This window comes from Pinus tabuliformis, chromosome 2_1, assembly GCF_031772625.1.
Source record: "Pinus tabuliformis cultivar Carrire ecotype Pingquan chromosome 2_1, CPIR1, whole genome shotgun sequence".
NCBI classification, from domain to species: Eukaryota; Viridiplantae; Streptophyta; class Pinopsida; order Pinales; family Pinaceae; genus Pinus; species Pinus tabuliformis.
Genome location: NC_142299.1, coordinates 65,533,381 through 65,553,095, shown reverse-complemented (window position 1 = coordinate 65,553,095; position 19,715 = coordinate 65,533,381). Strand labels below are relative to the sequence as shown.

General features: G+C 36.6%; 1 pseudogene; it reads right to left on the bottom strand.

Annotated features, from left to right (window-relative positions):
• Positions 1-1,596: 1,596 nt before the first annotated feature.
• LOC149198794 (putative glucan endo-1,3-beta-glucosidase A6) lies at positions 1,597-19,388 on the bottom strand (annotated as a pseudogene).
• Positions 19,389-19,715: the final 327 nt, after the last annotated feature.

Here is a 19,715-nt window from a genome sequence, read left to right as displayed (position 1 = left end):
GGAAGAAGGAGCTATTCATGTCTCCCGCTCTCAACCATAGGCTACGTGATTTCTGCCTCCAATATCCTTCCTCTTGCAGACAAGCTTTGTGGAATTTTTGCTGTAGGTTTCCTTCTATGATTGTTGATTCCTCCGTGGGTTCCTCCTCTTCCATCTGTAGTTGGTGCTTCTCGAGGGAGGCATGGGCCATCCTCCTTTCATCAGCTGGATTTGGAAGAGTTTTAGCCCATCTTTTCAATGCATCCTTTACTCTTCTTAATTTTTCTTCCCAAACAAAGAAAGGGGACCCTGTGACAGGCCGATTCCAGCTCTCTTTAACCTTATCCATAAAGTCTGGATACCTTATCCATAGAGCACTGAATCGAAAAGGAATGGGCCCAAAATTTCTATGTGCTGAGAGTTCCAACTTTATGGGTTTATGATCTGAAATACTGCATGGCAGGATGAGCATCCTAGCTTCTAAACCAAGGAGTAGATAGGAACTTTGAATAAGAAATCTATCTAATCTCGTAGCAATATGGCCAGGGCCAATTCTTTTATTTGACCAAGTATACTTACCTTTCAGAGGTTTGATGTCGAGCAGATCCAAATCTTGCATGATATCCTCCACCCATTTCCTCGCTAGGTCTCTTACTATGTTGCCACCTCTCTTCTCGGAGGAGCTTAGGGTTATATTTAGATGCCCTGTGATAATAATATTTCTCAACATTTCTTCCTCATCCATGAGTTTGATTGAGTCCCAACACTGCTTCTTTTCCCCTACATTTACTGGCACATACACATTAAAGAGGCTAAAGGCCTCCCTTGTTTCTCGGCTTATGAGTTTCATAAGCTTCCAGTGTGTATTCTACTTTCCATTGACCAATTCCAACTTGTCTTCATTCCAGAGAGCTCCTAGCCCTCCCGATGCACCTCAGGCTGAGATGGCCTACCCTCCAATTTTTCTCCATAGGTTCCTGCTTAATTGGAGGAAGCTTTTTTCGTCCAACTTAGTCTCCTGGATCAGAAAGATATCTGGGGTTTATGTTCTAATCAAACTTCTCATTGCTTCTTCTTTTTTCTTGCTCCCCAACCCCTTGCAATTCCAGGAGACAATATTCATTATTTACCTTTCTGTGAATGGGTGGCCCCTTTGGGCCCTTGTCCATGGCTTCTTGTAATCTTCGGTGTCTTTGCTAGCATCTTCTCCAATTTTGGTTGGCTGCCTTGGATTTTGTCTTTATATGTTTCTCTCTCTCTTTTTTATCGATCATCTTTCCTTCCTCTTGTCGATCTGCGAGGCAATGTTTGGGAATCTCCTATTTCTCCTTCTTCCTCATATTCTTCCAATTCTAGGTCTTCCTCTTCCATATCTGTAGCCTTTTCCTTAGGGCTTACTATTGTTCTCTCACCTTGACTATAATTTTCAAGGATCTCTTTCTCATTTGCCTCCTTCTGCTGTTGTTCTATTTCATGCATTTCAAGTGAGGTAGAGGAAAGAGGGGTGAATGCATTCTCTTGTGCCTTTGGTTGGCCACTAGAAGAAGGCTACAATCATTTTCCTTTTGTAGCTCCAGAAGGGTTTGAAAGTTTAGGGTTAGCCCTTGACCTTTTGACCTACTTCCATCCTTCTTCCTTTCTTTGCACCGCCTCTTCATTTTTTGTGCAGTTCTTGGCAAAATGTATGTATTCCTGGTACTTGCGGCACTTCAAAGGAAGCTGCTCATAGTCAAGTTTTTGCATATGAGTCCAGCTTCCTACATTTATCTTTATAGCCTCCGGAAGACCCACTTCCAGATCTACTTCAACACAGATCTGAGCGCAGTCATATTGATCCTTGGAGTTTGCACGATCTATGAATTTTCCCAGCGTGTTGCCAATATGTTGAAGGGAGTCCCAGTCCCAGAAATGCACAAGAAGATTCGGAAGTTTTACCCACACTGGAACCGCCGACGGAACATCTTTATCTGGATCAAAATTGGGATTCCATCTGTTCAAATAGAGACCTTAAGGACCCATAAAATAGGGCCCGTTCCTGAAGATTAGATCCTTGTCTTCTTTTGAGATGAACTCAAACAGGAAATAACCTCGCCCTAGAAAATATGAGGTGACACTTCGCTTGATTAAAGGTCTCCAGTTTCTGTAGACCCAGGCTTTCGTGGCTTTGGGAGAAGGCCAAAGGCTAGTGAACTGACCTACGAGGGCCCTTTCTGCCAGCGACAGAGCAACCTTGATCAGTCCTTCTGGAGGAAGGGAGACCTCCGGAATGTTTTCCAGTTTTTTAACAAACTTTGAAGCATTCTATTTCTTCTTGGCTAGCAGCGAAGCCAGAAGAGTCTTGAATGCGACATCTTCAGCTTTGGGGGAGAACAGAAGATTGATAGGAGGAGCCTGGGATGAGCCCAGCTCATCCATGGCAGAGGGGCGCAGAGGGGCACAGCCCTAGCATGGCCAACCAGCCCGTGAGAGCACGAACAGCTCGCAGATCTCGGGGAGGCGGAGGGCAACGAGAATGTTTTTTATAGAAAAAAATTATTTTACTAACAAACATAAGTAAAATAATTCAATGTCCATATTAAATAACATAATTTTATAAATACTTTATATAGAGAAAAGTAAAGTAATTTAAATTGAAATTTTTCTTATATTTTAACTATAGTGAGAAAGATTGAGAGAATTCTTATTCCATTAATAAATGCTTTCTAATTCAATGTATGAGGGATATTTATAAAATTTTCAATGTTTAATATTGATTTGATATCTAATATTTTAGAAAATATTAATAATAAAAATAATTAAATGTATACATACAAGAAAAAATTATTAAGGGGCATATTTTAACATTTTAATGTAGAGAACGTGAATTATAAATAAAATATTTCATTGTCAGCTACATATATATTATAGTGGCATAGATCCATCTTAACTTTGAATCTACCAAGCACTTAGAGGGATCAAATCTCTTTTCACTCTAAAAGATGTTTGCATCTCGAGAGATTTGATCCCTCTAGGTCCTTGGTAGATCAAGAGTTAACTTTGAATCTACCAAACGCCTAGAGGGATCAAATCTCTTTTCAGTCTAAAAGATGTTTGCATCTCGAGAGATTTGATCCCTCTAGGTCCTTGGTAGATCGAGAGTTAAGATGGATGTAGGCTGCAGGTTATAAAAAAAAATTGTGACTTATTTTTTTTAAATTTAACAATAGATTGAATTTTATAAACCAATATTGAATTAGTTAAATTATATATATATATATATATATATATATATATATATATATATATATATATATATATATATATATATAGATATATATATATATATTGGAAAGACCTTTTTTCATTCATTTTCTTCAATAAGGACATGTTACAACCATAATTCAAGTGGTTAGGCCATGTGGGAAACCAGATATTTTGGCCACCTAACCGCATTATATGCCATCCAAAAATAAAAAAGTTTAATACTATCTAACAAAGATATATATGTCCAAGTATATTAAAACCTTCTACATTCTAAATAATGAAAACCAGAAAGCATAGTCCGCAAATACTTCATATTAAATTTTTGTAAGCTTAATAGGACTACATCTTCATCATGCCCAACATATCACCCCGATCAGGGTGGGAATTGAACCAATGACTTCACATCAAGGGGGGCCTTAACAAACCATCTGATCACCGTCTATCCAAGACCTTGTGGATGTATTTTTGAATAACTTATTATTAATAATATTTTATGTTAAAAATTGAATGAGTTGCACATTTTCATCTTATTAAGAACTAATTGAACTATTTTATCTCTAATTATTTTTTCCTTGTGAGTATTGAAATATTTTACTAATTAAGTTAGATTGAATATAAATGAACTATCTAAGCAATAGAAAAATATGTATCATGATTTTACAATCATATTTTCAACCATACCAAACTTCGTAATCTATAAAAATACCTTTACATTTTTATTTTTTAAATAAGTCATTTTGCATGTAATTTCATATATAAAAGTTTGATATAAGTTCACCAATACATAATCTATAATAAATATTATTTCATAAAAATAAAAATCATGATGATAACCATATAACAATCATAAAAATCATCTAAGATACACATTCAATCACTACCATCATCTAATTATATACACCTCTGGCACATGTAAACGTAATTAGCTAGCACACAAATGTAATAATCTAACGAGGAGTTGTACCACCACAAGGATCACCGACACCCTAAAGACCATGATCCAATGGGGTGGTACTACCAAAAGCATCATGATGACCATCCTCATGATCATCACCCCCATCATCATCATCACCACCCTCATCTGATGTACATGCCGTTGCATGATGCCAGCCTACGTCCCTCATTTTTTCGAGTGCCGTACTAGATCTGATGATATGTCATATAAGAGACATCATATACGAACCTGAAAATATGATGGACCTGAAAATATGATGGACATATCTCTAAGTGTAGGCAAGTTAACTCTCAGATGAAACCCCATGGGGGACATTAGGGAACTAGGGATAATCCTACCCTCCTGGATGGGCTAGTGATAAATTATATTTCCACCTTAGTGGGCCTATACCGTGCCCTAGGACTGATAATGAAAGTCTACTCTTGGGCACTCCATCGGTGGATCAGATGCGCTAATAAGACAGAGAACACTTTCAAGCATGTAGCCTCTTTATAATATGTTAGGCTCCTATACTACTAGTGTAACCCCTTATTGTTATTAGTACAACCCCCTTATTATATTGTTGTGCCCATGTAGTCCCCATATTGTTATTATTGTGCCCCATAGAAGCCCACTATTGTTATTATTGTTCCCTTACATTATTATTGTTATGCCGGCTCTGATTATATTATGACCCCTTAGACTCCTATATATAGAAAGGAGGTCTTGTCATTTGTATCATCCAAGAATTGTTCATTTGTGTAATGTAAAGGAGCTTGCCCCCTCGAAGAGGCTAAATTCTAAAGCGTTCATCTATCTTTTCTATATTTTTGTGAGCTGGTTTCATAACATTTGCTATCAGAGTTTTGGATTCTAGGGTTTCACTGCTCCAAAACAGGTCAGCATGGCATTTTCGCTATAATTAATTTTTTGTGATGTTTTAGAATCTACAAAAAAAAACCCATTTGAGAAGAAATCGTGTTGAATCTCATGTCTAAATTTCAGATCTTGTCTCACTATATTTGTGGATGTATGATATGAGGAAGTTAGGCTTTTGGAAGACGCCCGAATTACATCATAAACAGATGACCTGGGGAAAATCGTCATAACTATCTCTCTAGGCATTAGATTGAAATTTCAGAAGAAGTTATAGAAAGAGAACGGAATGTAGTTTTCTATGTATATTTTTAGATCCAAAGGTCAAAAAAGTGACATGTGGAACTTCATACAAGTTCGCTCTTCTAAAAAGGTATATAATCAGGTCATCTTGGGAGAATGTGTATAACTCTTTCTTGGAGAATCCAATTTCGATCAGACTGGTGGCATTGGAAGGAGGACGCGGATGGATACTTTAGGTCACGATTTTAGAACTAGAAGATCCGATATTACAACGTTATAGTCGTTTCAAGATCAAGCTCCTAAAATCAAGAAAAAACGAGATGAGGAAGTTTGATGGCAAGGATCCAGTGAATTGAATACTACAGATGGAGAAATATTTTGATCTACATGGAGTCCCACTGTTACAAAAGGTATGTATTGCATCTAATTATTTAGAACCAACTCAATTTTTATGGTATAAAGGGATTTGTTCTTGTAAACCACTTGTCACATGGTCAATTTTCACAGAGGAAATGATAGCACATTATGAGAATACAAAGAGAAACACCTTCTTTAGCCAATTGATAAATCTTAAACAAAATGGTTCAATGGCAAAGCACATTAAGGACTTTCAAAAATTGAATATAAGGGTAAATGATATTCCAGAGAAGTAAAGGATTCATGTCTTCATGGGTACTTTAAAGGATAACATTCAACACGAGGTTCGTCTTTGGGAACCTGATTCATTGGAGAAGGCATTCAGGCGGGCAAGAAAAATTGAAAGCCAAATTATGGAAACAAGGAATCCCGCCACTCATGACTATATTTATGGAAGTGTTTCTTCCCTTAACCCTCCACAACCTACAAGGTTTATACCACAGCAATTGGAAGAAAAAAGAGAAAAAGGGCTTAGTTACAATTGTGATAGAAAATTCGTTAAAGGTCATAAGTGTGCTGAGAATAAACTATTTTACATAGAGTATGAAGAGGAGGAAGAAAAGGATCAAGAAACATCAAAGGAAGAGGATATACTGTAGGACCGAACCCCAGAGAAAGAAGAAATGAATCCAACCATATCTTTTAAAGCATTGAGAAGAATTACCACTCCTCAAACTCTCAAGGTAGAAGGACATATCAAGAAGAAAAAGGTTCAAGAAGTGAAAGATCACATCGAGAAAGAAGAAATGAATCCAACCATATCTTGTAATGCATTGGCCGGAATTACCACTCCTCAAACTATCAAGATAGAAGGACATATCAAGAAGAAAAATGTTCAAGAAGTAAAACATCACATCGAGCATCAAGAAATGAATCCGACTATATCTTGTAAAGCATTAGAAGAAATTACCACTCAAACTCTCAAGATAGAATGAAATATCAAGAAGAAAAAGGTTAAAGTAGTGAAAGATCACATCGAGCATCAACAACAAGTTCTCCAACTTTTAAAGGATAAAGCCACTTTGGTGCATAATTGAATGAAACAACAGGCAGATCAACATCGTAATGAAAGAAGTTTTGATGTAGGCGATTGGGTATTTTTACGGCTACATCTCAAGCAAGCTATTTATGATAAGGAAATGTTGGCAATACTACATGCACTTAAGAAATGGCGACCTTACCTAATGGGAATACACTTCAAGGTAAAAAGGGATCATGATATTCTTAAATGCTTTTTAGAACAAAGATTATCTTTAGAAGAATAGAAAAAATGGGTCACAAATATGTTGGGTCATGACTTTGGAATCATCTACAAAAAATGGAAGCAAAATGTTGCTGTAGATGCACTCTTAAGAAAGGATGAGGATGTGGAAGCCTTGTTTTATGCTATTTCTATTATCCAACCAAATTGGATAAATGAAGCAAGGGATGAATGGAAGAAGGATGAAGAAGTGTGGCCACTCATTCAAAAGTTTCATAAGATCCCAGTTCAAACAATATTTCCAGAACTTGATGAGGAAGGAAAAATCATATTGGAACCTCGAGCAGTCACAGAAACAAGAACCCGAAAGCTACGAAGTCGATCAATTTCAGAGTATATCATCAAGTGGAAGAACTTACCCACTGAATATTCCACATGGGAGGACAATAGTTTTATACAGAAGCATCAAGAACTACTCAAACATTGAGGATAACACCTTTTGAAGGAGAGGGGCATGTTAGGCCCCTATACTACTAGTGTAACTCATTGTTATTAGTACAACCCCCTTATTGTATTGTTGTGCCCATGTAGTCCCCATATTGTTATTATTGTGCCCTATAGAAGCCCACTATTGTTATTATTGTGCCCTTACATTATTATTGTTATGTCGGCTCTGATTATATTATGACCCCTTAGACTCCTATATATAGAAAGGAGGCCTTGTAATTTGTATCATCCAAGAATTGTTCATTTGTGTAATGTAAAGGAGGTTTCCCCCTCGAAGAGGCTAAATTCTAAAGCATTCATCTATCTTTTTGTGAGCTGGTTTCATAACATAATACTTGAGGATACCTACATTCCTTAAGAGCGCTCAGGTCATTGAAGTAATAGGGCTAGGGTATAAATCCCTCTCTCTCTCTAACCTGCCATGTTCAGACCATATTGTATGGGGCCCACCTACTGCTCCTGCTCCCTATGCTGACATCTTTGCTACATGATTGACATATAAAATACATTAGCCTCATTCATAAAATATATTTATGTTTTTATTAAATGAAAAATGTATTTATAAATATGGAAACATAACTTTAAATTAAAAAAAAACAAAGACCAGTGGTGAGCTCAAAATATAGTCATGCATCGATGTTGATGAACTTTCAACTATAACCGCACTGATATTGGTGCACACATAAGTATGGCGCACCACTGTTGGTTCAAAAATTTAAATATTGATAGCAGTGTTGCACACTTGTGCACCAATGCACACATATAACCTTTTTTCATTGGTACAGAATGTTCAGGTTATCGAATGCACTGCGCTATAGTTATATTTTTAATTATTATTTTTGTGGTGTGTTTGGTAAATATAAATGCACTGAGTGTGACACACTGATGTACAATTTGTCGCATCTTTCTTGGTGCATTTTAATTCAAAAAATGATCCACAATAATGATGGTGTGTTATGTTCATGCACTGAAATGTGGTGCACCTTGTAAATTTACACGACGCACTGCTATCGGTGTGAACCAAACATATCAAGTGCACCACATGTTGAACTTTTATTTTTCAAAAACAATCAAAAATTTAACCTAAGTTGAAATTCTAATGTGTTAAAAATGTAAATTAGAAATAGACATAGGCGTTACTTCGACATTTGGTTGTCGAGGAGGCATTGTGGACGCATAATGGAGAAAAAAAAAATTAGCACGATTTGAAAAAATTAGAAACTCAGACAATGAGCATGATATGGAAGGATGGTGAGCAAGAGAGGGACTGACGTCAGGGTACTTGCATGTGGAAAGAGTGGCACCAGTGCTTCAGAGCTCTCTCACACTATAGATGGTAAAAATGAAAATTACAGCTAGGAGGGTTTCTTTATTTAACCCTCCTCTAGTGCATTTCTCTAGCCACACCAGTCTAGGATATATCTTGGGTGTGGAGCATGATTATTTAGAGGTCTTTGTTCCAGCTGGATGTATACCCCAGGAAGTTTGTACACCCCTCCACGCGAGAGGGTGCGGGGGGGACTTTTTCCCCCCGTGGGGGTTTGGGGGGGCCGATCCCCCTCTGCTGGGGGGTCCAGGGGCTAGCGGTCCCCCGGCGGGGGTTTCGGGGGCAGTTCCCCCGAAGCTAAAAACATATGTAAAATTGCCTTGTAAAAGTATAGTAATTTCTAGTCAATCTGGGCCTTTCATTAGGCGGATGATCTGACGGTAGAACTTATGTTTAGTTTAGGGTTTTTTTCCCTAGAAGGCAACCCCTCTCTTTGTATGAGGGTATTTTATTGAGGCTATGTAATAGATGTGTATTATCTGAGCGAGAAACAGAGAGGTGAGACTGTGAGAGAAAACAGAGGATATTACAGCGGATCTTTCGTAGGTTGTGTCTTCATTTTGCTGGATAATAGAAAGGAAGGGCTGGCTATTCGGGGTGGACGTAGCCAAAACTGGGTGAACCACATATATCTGTGTCTCTTTGGTTTTATGCATTTTCTGTGTTTATATTTATGCAATATTCTATGTGTTCCATTGCTCTATAATATATAATTTCCTAAAAATATACATAACAATGCCACATTTTCTTTTAATTAAAAAATATCGTGGTTATTTTCTCAAGATGCTCCAAAGAGTTTCTATACAAGTACCACACCGGTGTTGTTTTTTTACTATAGCAACACTCTTTTTCTAGAAATTAAAAACCACCTAGCAGTGTGCTCTAGAGAATGCCCCTGTGTGTATCAATAAGTTTACTGCACCAGAGCATCGTTGGAAAATAGAACCACATTTTTTTGAAATTTAAAACTATAGTCATGATCCTTAGTGGTATGGAGCAGGATGTTTTTTTATATGAAGGTAATCAATTTTCTCAACTATCCAAGCACTAATGTGTTGTGTTATTTAGCACATCGTGTTTTTATTTTTATTTTATAAAAATAAAATTTCCACATTGGACCATGTTATAAGAAGCATTGGTGCACCGTCCAAAAACAACCGTTAAAGCATCCGCCCACCCACCTCTTCTAGTGACCTCCGCTACAAACATATTTTTGGGCTATTTTTATAGGGGCCTCCACGAAAACCTACTTTTTAAGGTCTTTTCCTTGTAGTGTGTTTTTTTTTTATACTGCAGGCATAATTAATAGCATACAACAAGGCAAAAACACTTAGATTAACATCTACAACACAACATAATTTGCTAGCATAGGGTGGAGTTGGAGGAGGGAAAGGCTTATACTCTGAATCTTGAATTTCCTTGGTGAGATCAATCTCATAAACCATTGATCCATTTGGACATAAAAAACTGCAATATCTCTCAGTTTCTAGTCTAGGCTTTTGATCCTTATAAAACAATGAAAAAATGTATGTGGGGATGAATTGAATGGGCCTACGAGTTGTTCCCAAGGGAGGATCTGCAATCATTATCCTTATAAGCCTCCTATTATAATGGGTTGCATTAAAGATGTTGGCACCCAACTGATTAAGGTCACCGGAATTTGGCCTTTAAGTTTCAGCTACGATTAACCTAATGTCCTCATAACCCAGTTTCTTCATCGCAGCTAAAACTTCATCAAGTTGTTGGTCCAACAAATTGGTATACCCAAGGCCATTAAGGTCCGTGTATTTTTTGTCATGATCCCAAAAATTGGCATATTCCAAATAAATATTCGTAGGATCAAAAGACTAAGCAAAATAAGGATACACATCAATAAAAAAGTAGGATCTCATTCTAGTCAGAAACTTAAGCATTGGCTTCACGAAAATTTTTGCAATATCATCCCAAAAAGCACCTGTTGATGGAGGAAATGAAGTGTTTATCACATCCATAGACAAAGGGGTTCCTACCTTGATATGATGCAACTTATATCTAAGTATAGCTCTCTTGATTCTCAACATAGTGGGCACTAGCTGATACCAGGTCTAGTTGTTGGAGTAGTTTGATAAAATTTCATTCCCCATTAGCACTATATTGATCCTAGTTGTAGGATAGAAGTAAACAACATTATTCTTCATCTTTTTGTCTGCAAATGATTAGCTGACCAAAAACTTGGAAATGTATTCATTCTTAACCATGACAGAGACCTTAATACTGCTGTGAGAGAGTGCCTTTAGGATTTATAGATTAGTATCATGGGCCAGATTATTGCATTCACTTTATATCCCAATTCCTTTAGTACAGCCTTATTGATATCCTCTATAAGTGCATACTACAATTATATATGTGGACTATTGTATGTCTGTAAGTATATACTATAAAGTAGAAAGTGTATATATCTGTGGAGTTACAGACATACATTAGATATTGATGATGAGATAATGGTCAAGGATCTATTAGAATTAAATGAAGTCTATATAAAATCAATTTGATAATATTGGATCTAACTGAGAGATCATTAACCGATGTGATAATAGTCACAACTCATGGAAATGTCTAACGGACCTAAGAACCAACAAGAGCCAAGAAGCACAAGCAAACATTTTACGGATGGATGTAAGGAAATTGAACTGATGAAACATATTTCTTAGTAAAGATATCTTCCAACAATAGAAATAAGGACATATCCATACAATTCACTAATAACAACAAAAAAGAGGTAATCATAGAAAAACAAGGCTCAAAACAATGGTAGCTTTCTTAGATATTGATATTTTTAACTATATTTCTCAACAATCGATACATGAGAGTAAAAAACCTCGAAGATAGGGACTCGGGATACATTAAACACAAATTTAAACTACAAGGCATAGTGGAACATATATAGCTTAATTTTAACTCTAATAGTCACTTTATCCCTGATGAAACATTTATCCGTAACATCTATCCAACTGCCAAAATCTAGTATAGTTTGTTGGACACTACACAATTTAGATATCATGATAATTACAAATATAAAGTTATGTTTAATGTAGAAGTAATAATATCTATAGAAGAAAACATTTTATACATCTTAGACTAATGAGGATAAAAAGTGTAGAATGCATTGTTGGTCAATGAAAGCTTTTTGTTACCACTAGTCCATGACTTTCACCCAAAAAATGCTCAAATAACGAGTTGTGACTCGCCAAATTCCCAATACTATAATCCTCAAGGTAGACGTCAAAAAATATGATGCAGTGACAAAGATGATACCTTGTGAAATTTTTTAAAGCTTGATAGTTTGATTACTTTTCAAAGACACATGGACAAGTATCACATTTTTCAAGTTGCAGAAAGTAAATAAACTATAAAGGTAATAAAAACTATAAAGAAGTTGAATAACTTCCTTGAAGAAAAGCCTATTAATATTGGTTGCATCTACATGTTTATTATAAGATTTATAATAAATCATTTTTAGAACATGCTCTTAACAACAGAAAGTTTCTTAATTCAAGCTTTTGTGATCCATATTACATTAAGAGGAGTCTTTTCAGTAGAAATCGCATAGGAGAATTTTTTTTTCTTCTTTTGAGTTAAGCCCAACATAAACTCTGAACTTATGTGCTTCCATGGTTAATCTATATTATTTACTCTTATTGAGTTTTTATTGCTTCTTGCCTCTTGTTGGTTCTTAGGTACATCACAAATTTCCATGACTTGTGATAAATAAGTTCATTTCGTGCATGTCCTTAGTAATTTGTATACCTACTATTTTGGTTTTTCAATTCTCATTTTTCCTTGAAGTTGACATTATAGACATGACACTTCCATGGTTGGAGTTGTATTTGTTCAACATTTCTGTTTCTTCGCTCCTCTCACTTCTGGATTTGCCTTTCTACATTTATGTTTCCAACTTTAACACCATTTTCAATCCTTCAAATTGTTAGTTATCTACACCTTATATTCTTCTTTTGAATAGGTAATATTCAACCATTTATGAGTTTGGTAGTGATTTTTTTCAAGCTTTCAAAGTGCCTATGTGCCTTACAGCCATGTTCAGGGAAGAACTTTTTTTCCTCTTTTTAATTTTGTATCAATAAGAGAAAACATTTATAAAAAAAATTTAACCACACACACTAGAAAATATCCATCTGAACCTTGTTGAGGCCTACATTTATTTAAATGTTGAATATCTCTGGGGTTTTGATGGATCTATGTTAGTACTCAAAACTATCAAACTATTTCTCACAATTTTGAGATTATTTAAATAAAGCTTTCACATGATGTTAAAGGTCCATGTTTTTTCTTCACTTATTTAACAAAATATTCCTGCATTATAGGATGCTTGATTCTTTGTTTTGTTAGTTCAGTTGTTTTAACTAAACTAAGGTTATAAAAAATCAATTTCTTTATTCAGACAATTCTCCAAACCATTTTTTTTAAATAAATAATTAATATTTATAATTTAAATATTCCATTAGATCACATAGCATATCACATCTTCTTTCATAAATGCTACTCTTCCCTTTCCTATTTCCTTACAACGTTTCCTTTGCAACATGTGGTGCAATCGCTAGTATTAAGAAATAGCATATATCCATCTTAACTAAGGATCTATCAAGAAATGGGTGGAACAAAATCCATCTAGGTGAAAAATTTTCCTCAAGTTTTGCACTCAAAAGGAAGTTTGCATCTCGAGATATTTGATCCAGGTTCCTGTACTTGGTAGATATGGAGTTAAGATGGATCTATGTTGGTTTGTACAGTACTGCAATTTGTTGTAAGAATCAAACTTCGCAAATGTGTAATCATAACATAAAATCCATATAATTTGACACATACTTAAACTTTTATCTTACTTTCTATTTTACCCAAGTAACCCATATTGCATTAAAAACCCCATCAAATACCACTAGTACATCAGCCTAACATCACACATGGCTAAAATTTAACCTTTCTTTCTATTTTGACCAGATAACCCATAGTTGATTTAAAAACCCTATAAAATAACCCTTATTTAATGAAATACCTTTATAAATGTTCTCCCATATTCTATATAAAAAATCCTATATTTATCTAAAACCACAAAAAATAACCCAGATTTTATGAAAAAAATCTTAAAAATGTACTCATTGCTTTCTACTTTGAATGAATGACCGATATGTAATTAAAAACCTAATAGAATAACCCATATTTGATTAAAAACCAGCTATAAAGGGGGAGGTTGGAGTGGGAGGGATCATTTTGGATCCAGGTGGAAAGATGGTATCTCAATTTACGTAGGGACTTGCGAGAACCACCAATAACCAAGAAGAGTTTCTGGCATTATGGAAAGGGCTCAAAATTGCGTGTGACTATAAAATCTCAAAGCTAAATGTTTTTGGAGATTCTTTATTGGCCACCTCCTAATTTATCAAAGGGAAAACATTATTCGCCAATGACTTGGCTCCAACCAGTTAGAGAATCCTATGGCTTAAGCGCGCTTGAGCCAGAGGCGATCTAGGATGGGTGACCTCCAGGGAAGTCCTGGTTACCGGGTGCAAGCCTCGAAAATGATGATTGACGCTATGTGATTCATTTCAATAGTTTCAATCCCACTTCTTCACCCCTATGAGCATCACCTGATGTAATGAGTGCTAAGTGGACTATTCAAAAATCATGAGAAATTAGTCAGTTACAACTACCTCTCATGGAATGTTGAAATGTGGCAACAAGAATATTCCAATTTAATTTGTCCTTGAATTAAATTGTGAATTAAAATCGAATTTAGTCTTAACAGCTACTTGGAAATAATTAATTAAGTTATTTTGACTTAATTAGCTGGAGAAATTCAAGTTAGAAGTCTTTCTGAATTCATGCAAGAGTTATCCTAAAATTTAGGAGATAAGATTGAGTTATATTTGATTTGTAATTAGTTAACTTAGTTTACTGAGTTAAGTCTAGTTAAATTAGTTCCAAACTATTTGAGGAACTAATATAGAGTTAAAAGCCAGTTGATGCATGCATGCACTCAACTAGTGTACTCCAGTTAACTGAAGATTCCCTCATCAGAAACTCATGCATGTCTATTCTAAGAAAGACCCAGTTGAGATTAAGGACAAGGATAGTGTACTATCAGTTGCATGTGTTTTCTTATAAATAAAACTCATGCATGCAGAAGGAATCAATTCCTTGAGGATTGCACAGTTCTGACAATGTGTGAGATCAGGAAATCATCCACTTGGTAGATCGATTTTTTCCACTTGGTTGAAGGAGATCAACCCAAAGGAACAACGCAAGGAAATAAGAGCTTGGAGGGTAGAGAGGAAGGCTTGAGAGAAGCTAGGATTGCCTGTGAACATTTGTGAGGATTGTACTGAGTGCTGCTAGCTGTGAGAGCTAATGCTTTGTATAATTCCTATGTATTTCCACCTTGTATGATAATACAGATAGTGGGGTTTTTAGCTGAGGCTTTCCCCAAAATATTCTCATGTGCGTTGTGTGATTGATTCTTCTTCTTCTGGTTATATTGTTCAGCGCGATCTTTAAGCTTCTGTAAATTGATAGTAGAAGTAGGTTATAGTATTCTTCTTTGATTTATATTGCATTATCAGGTTAACCTACATGCATATTTTATACATGGAAATGGTCATAGATGAATGACTTACTTAATGCAGTTGAATCCCGAAAAATGATATCTAATCCTCTACCTGTTGCCAAAGTTTGAAGGAGTAAAAATTTTTCACATCCTTCGAATCTTGAATTCATAAGTTGACACATTAGAAAAAAGGGTTCCTTATGGCTCAATAAAAGCTAAATATGAACCAAAGGAGTTACTTCATACCAATTTATCTATTTTCTCCATCCTTAGAAGGATGTGGTTAAATTTGAAAAACTCATGAAATTTTTGCAATTACCAAACCCCGTCGCCGTGTGTATTTTCAATGTCCTTCATCGAGTTTGTACCGTATCTACGAGGCGATCAATCCCTAGTTAGAAATATTTTGTTTTCCTTTTCTCATCAATTCTCCCATTGGTCGCCCACCTTAATAACTCCTCATTCACTCGCAACTCACACAACTCCCACAAAGAAACACCCAAATTTGGACATAGCAACTAACATGTGGCTTTGAATCTGGCCTCTGTAAGTACCCAGTTTCCACGGAGCAACGAGAAAGTAGCTTCCGTCCACGAATAAGAATTCGCTCATTTCCTACAATCAACATAAGGTTTCTTGGTCATGAACATGGAGTGAAACTGGCTACGTGGACAAGCCCAATGAACCTGTTATCGATAGAAGTTCAGTGATGTGCAACAAAATAATGAAGGAGCTCGTCGTCGTTAAGCACATTAAGAGTTGATATGCCTCCTATGTTCTAATCTTCACGAAAATTGTGAGAGAGTTTCGTGGTATGAAGGATCCATCAGGAAGAAATAAAACCCATTGTTGGTTTGCTATGAGATGGATCCAAGGTAAAAGACACTTCTTAACTATGGTTGTGGAGATCACCAAATGTAAGTGAAAAAGATGGAGGGGGTTCTTTCGTTGTGTCAGGTTAAACTATGGTTTTCTAAAGAAGAGGAGAATGGTAACATTGTCAATGTTGGGTCATTGGATCATTGATTATCCTGCGTGGAGGAATATGTTCCCTGTATTGACGCAACCACATCCTTATAAGGATGGAACAAACAAATAATGAAGGATGGAGAAAACTATATAATAGCAACAAAAGTATCAAGGATGCATCAGCCATAGAATGCACATATAAACTAGTACAATTACACATAATATACCAAGGAAATAACCTCTTATTAATGAATGAAAAATCCAACCCAAGATGGGACTACCACGTTCCACCCGACCATAGATTGGTTGAGCCAAGTCTCTCTTCATCCAATCAACCCCATGCCATATTCCAAGCATGAATGTGGGACTTAAACCAAAAGAACCAATGAGGGAATCCCAAGGCTAACCCACCTCACCATCATCAATAGAAAGCAAGCTTTACTGCAATCCACATCGGATCACTAGGCCAACACAATAAACATGTAATAACAAGATTTATCATGATCTCCACTAGATCACTAGGCCAAAACAAGCCTGAATGCCATCAGATTTCTCCACCTACACTGTGAGGAATTTTCATGTCTCCTAGTTTCTCATGCTTTACCGCAATCCACAGTATGATCCAGAGATCATTAGGCCCTAAACTAAGACTCCACCCTCTAGGATTTACCATATATCCCATCATTCATTAAAAACGATTCCTAGGCCTAATCAAGGGAAACTACCTCTATTATTTACTGTATATCCCGCCATTAACCAGTCTAGGATTCTTAAGCCCATCGAGCCACACAATACCTGGCTTTACCACAACCCACAGTCTGGTTCAAGGGTCACTAGTGTTAGCCTCACTCTCATAATAAAACAATTATAAATCCAAATATCATAATTAAATAAATCAAATCTTGAGAATTAGGAGTTCATTCCTCAAACTGGGGAGTTTAGTTAGGATGAGAGATTCTCTCCAACTAGTTCTCCTAGATTAGTGTTTTGTTGAGAAAATATCTCAACCAAGTTTGTCCAAGATAGACATACTATCTTGAGACCAACTTCCTCATGTATTTATTTGTACTATTATCATTCTTTATACATTGGATTGGATTGAGTAATAATGAGAATGTGAGGAATGTTGTAAGGCTAAGGCCTTTTCCGCCATGTCTGGTTTCTATATTTCTGAGTGCTTATTTTATGTGTGTTATTTTCCTTCGTGTGGTATCGGAGCTACGGTGAAATTAGTTAGATATGAACATGAGATTAAGGGCTTGATAGTCAAACTGGAGTGAGCCTGATCACTGGTTAACGGAGAAGCCTTCCAAAAATTGTGAACGGTGGTTGCAAACACTCATTTACGACAGTTTGGCATTTGATGGGGAGCTAGGGACGGTAGTGTTGTGAGCGTATAATTTCCCCCACTGCTTGGTGGGAGGTTGGCTTGTTGGCTCGTGTGTTTCACCACCGCCAGAGTAAGTGCCGTGTGAATTGACTTTGTTGCAGTGGAAAAATTGAGAGGCACGACGTTGATTGGCATGAACTGTGGCTTCATCTGTAACATTTTCCGCTTCATCTGGTGTTTTTACATTACTCCACATTGATCTGGTGTTTTTTCATGTGTAAAGTTTGCTGCTTCATCTGCTCTCTATTCACATAGTCCATTTTGGGATTTGATTTTTTCTGTTTCATTTACAAGAAAGGAGATAATGGATTTGGAAGGGAGATTGATTGAATTTGACAGCAAGTCATTGGACTTGATAAACCATGGCATAAGTGCATTTTGTGTCCACCCCACTCCGCTAATCATCTAGATTTGAAAGAATTTGTTAACCACCAGAAATCTGAAATTGTTAGTTCCTTTTTTGCTACCGTGGGGCCACAAGTTACTTGTTAGATTGCTTGTTGAATGGAAGGTAAACGTTGTCCCTTATAGCTCTTTTGGACATACCTGGAATGTATGGGTATGGTTCATGGGTATACATGGTCTCTGCTGGAAGGCGTCCTAACTACTGGTGTATATTTGCTCTCATTTTGAAGACCCTTTCGTACTTCTAAAAGAAGCAAGGTTCCTCTATATGCTCAAATGATGTGCTTCCTTACTAAAGACTGATATTACTAAATTTTATGTGCTAGCTAGTTTACTTCAGCAGTAATATGAATCCATGCTCTCTTGTCATTTTCGAAGTTCTGCACTTAGACAGTGAATATCAAGAAATCTAGTTTTTATTTCTTTATCATTGTGTGCCATAGTTGAAGAAGAAAAATTCAAACATCGCAACCTATAGATTTGACATGTGAATAATGTGTGCAACAATGTGTGAGATTGGAGCATCACATAGATTTGTGGTTTATAGTGTTGGGGATTAAGACATGCAACTGTTGAAGAGCCCTGCATTTGATCGCTGAAAAAAAAAATGGATCGTGGAATTTTGAATGCAGATAACTGTGGGCCAAGTCTTTGTGCAACAAAGTATTTGGGAGTTGGACTTGTGGAGGATGTTGGCATGAATTCTTCAGTAGTTCATGAAGTCATGGACCGTTGGAGCAAATATCTGCAATTAAAAACATGAGTTTACATCCTATCAAAATGGTGATTGGTAATGTTTAGTTTAATGTAAATCAAATTTCAAAATTGGTTCCAATTCGTCCACCTTTTAAATGCTAAATCCAAAAGACACTACCATTTTATGAAGGATTGTTCGAATCTTGCAACGTCTCAGCTCAGCTGTAGCAAAATGATGCTGACATCAACCTCAAATGATTTTTTTCGACAACGATGATGATAACATCCATTGCCTTGGTGTTCAAGTCCCTCGTACAAAGCCCGTTCGAACTAATGATGATGGCATACACCTGGAATCAGGTCCACTCATTTCACACAACATGCGGTCAGGTTGTGGAAAGTAGTGAGACCATTGGGGCAAGTCGCCACTGTAACTCACAATAGGGCAGTGGATGATGCCAATTCCTTAGAATTTCTACAGTCGTTTCCACGAACAGATTCCTCCTCTGGCAGCACCTCAGACTTGGAGCGCTTGGGCCCGGGCAGATCCGAAGATGGAGACGTACGCTTGTTTTTCACTGAACCATGCCTTGTGAACACCATGACTATCTGATACTATTCTTACTTGAATCCTTGCGTGGAAATCGTTGATGCCCCATTCAGGAATCCCTGCATTCATGCTTCGGTGAAAGAGCATGAAGAAGTCAATGTCGCCAAGATCAGATTTCAAGACCATCGCCTCTTGATTGACAGAATACATCACATAGGTGATACAGATCCAATGCTTGAGTTTTTAGAGCCAACAACCATCTTTGCAAAGAATTCAATTCTAGAGCGAGAAAACCAATTTCAAACAATGCACACAGGGTTCATAACACGGTGATCGAGTTCCCCATTTGTACGAAATGGAACTCTAGACACATACTTGGC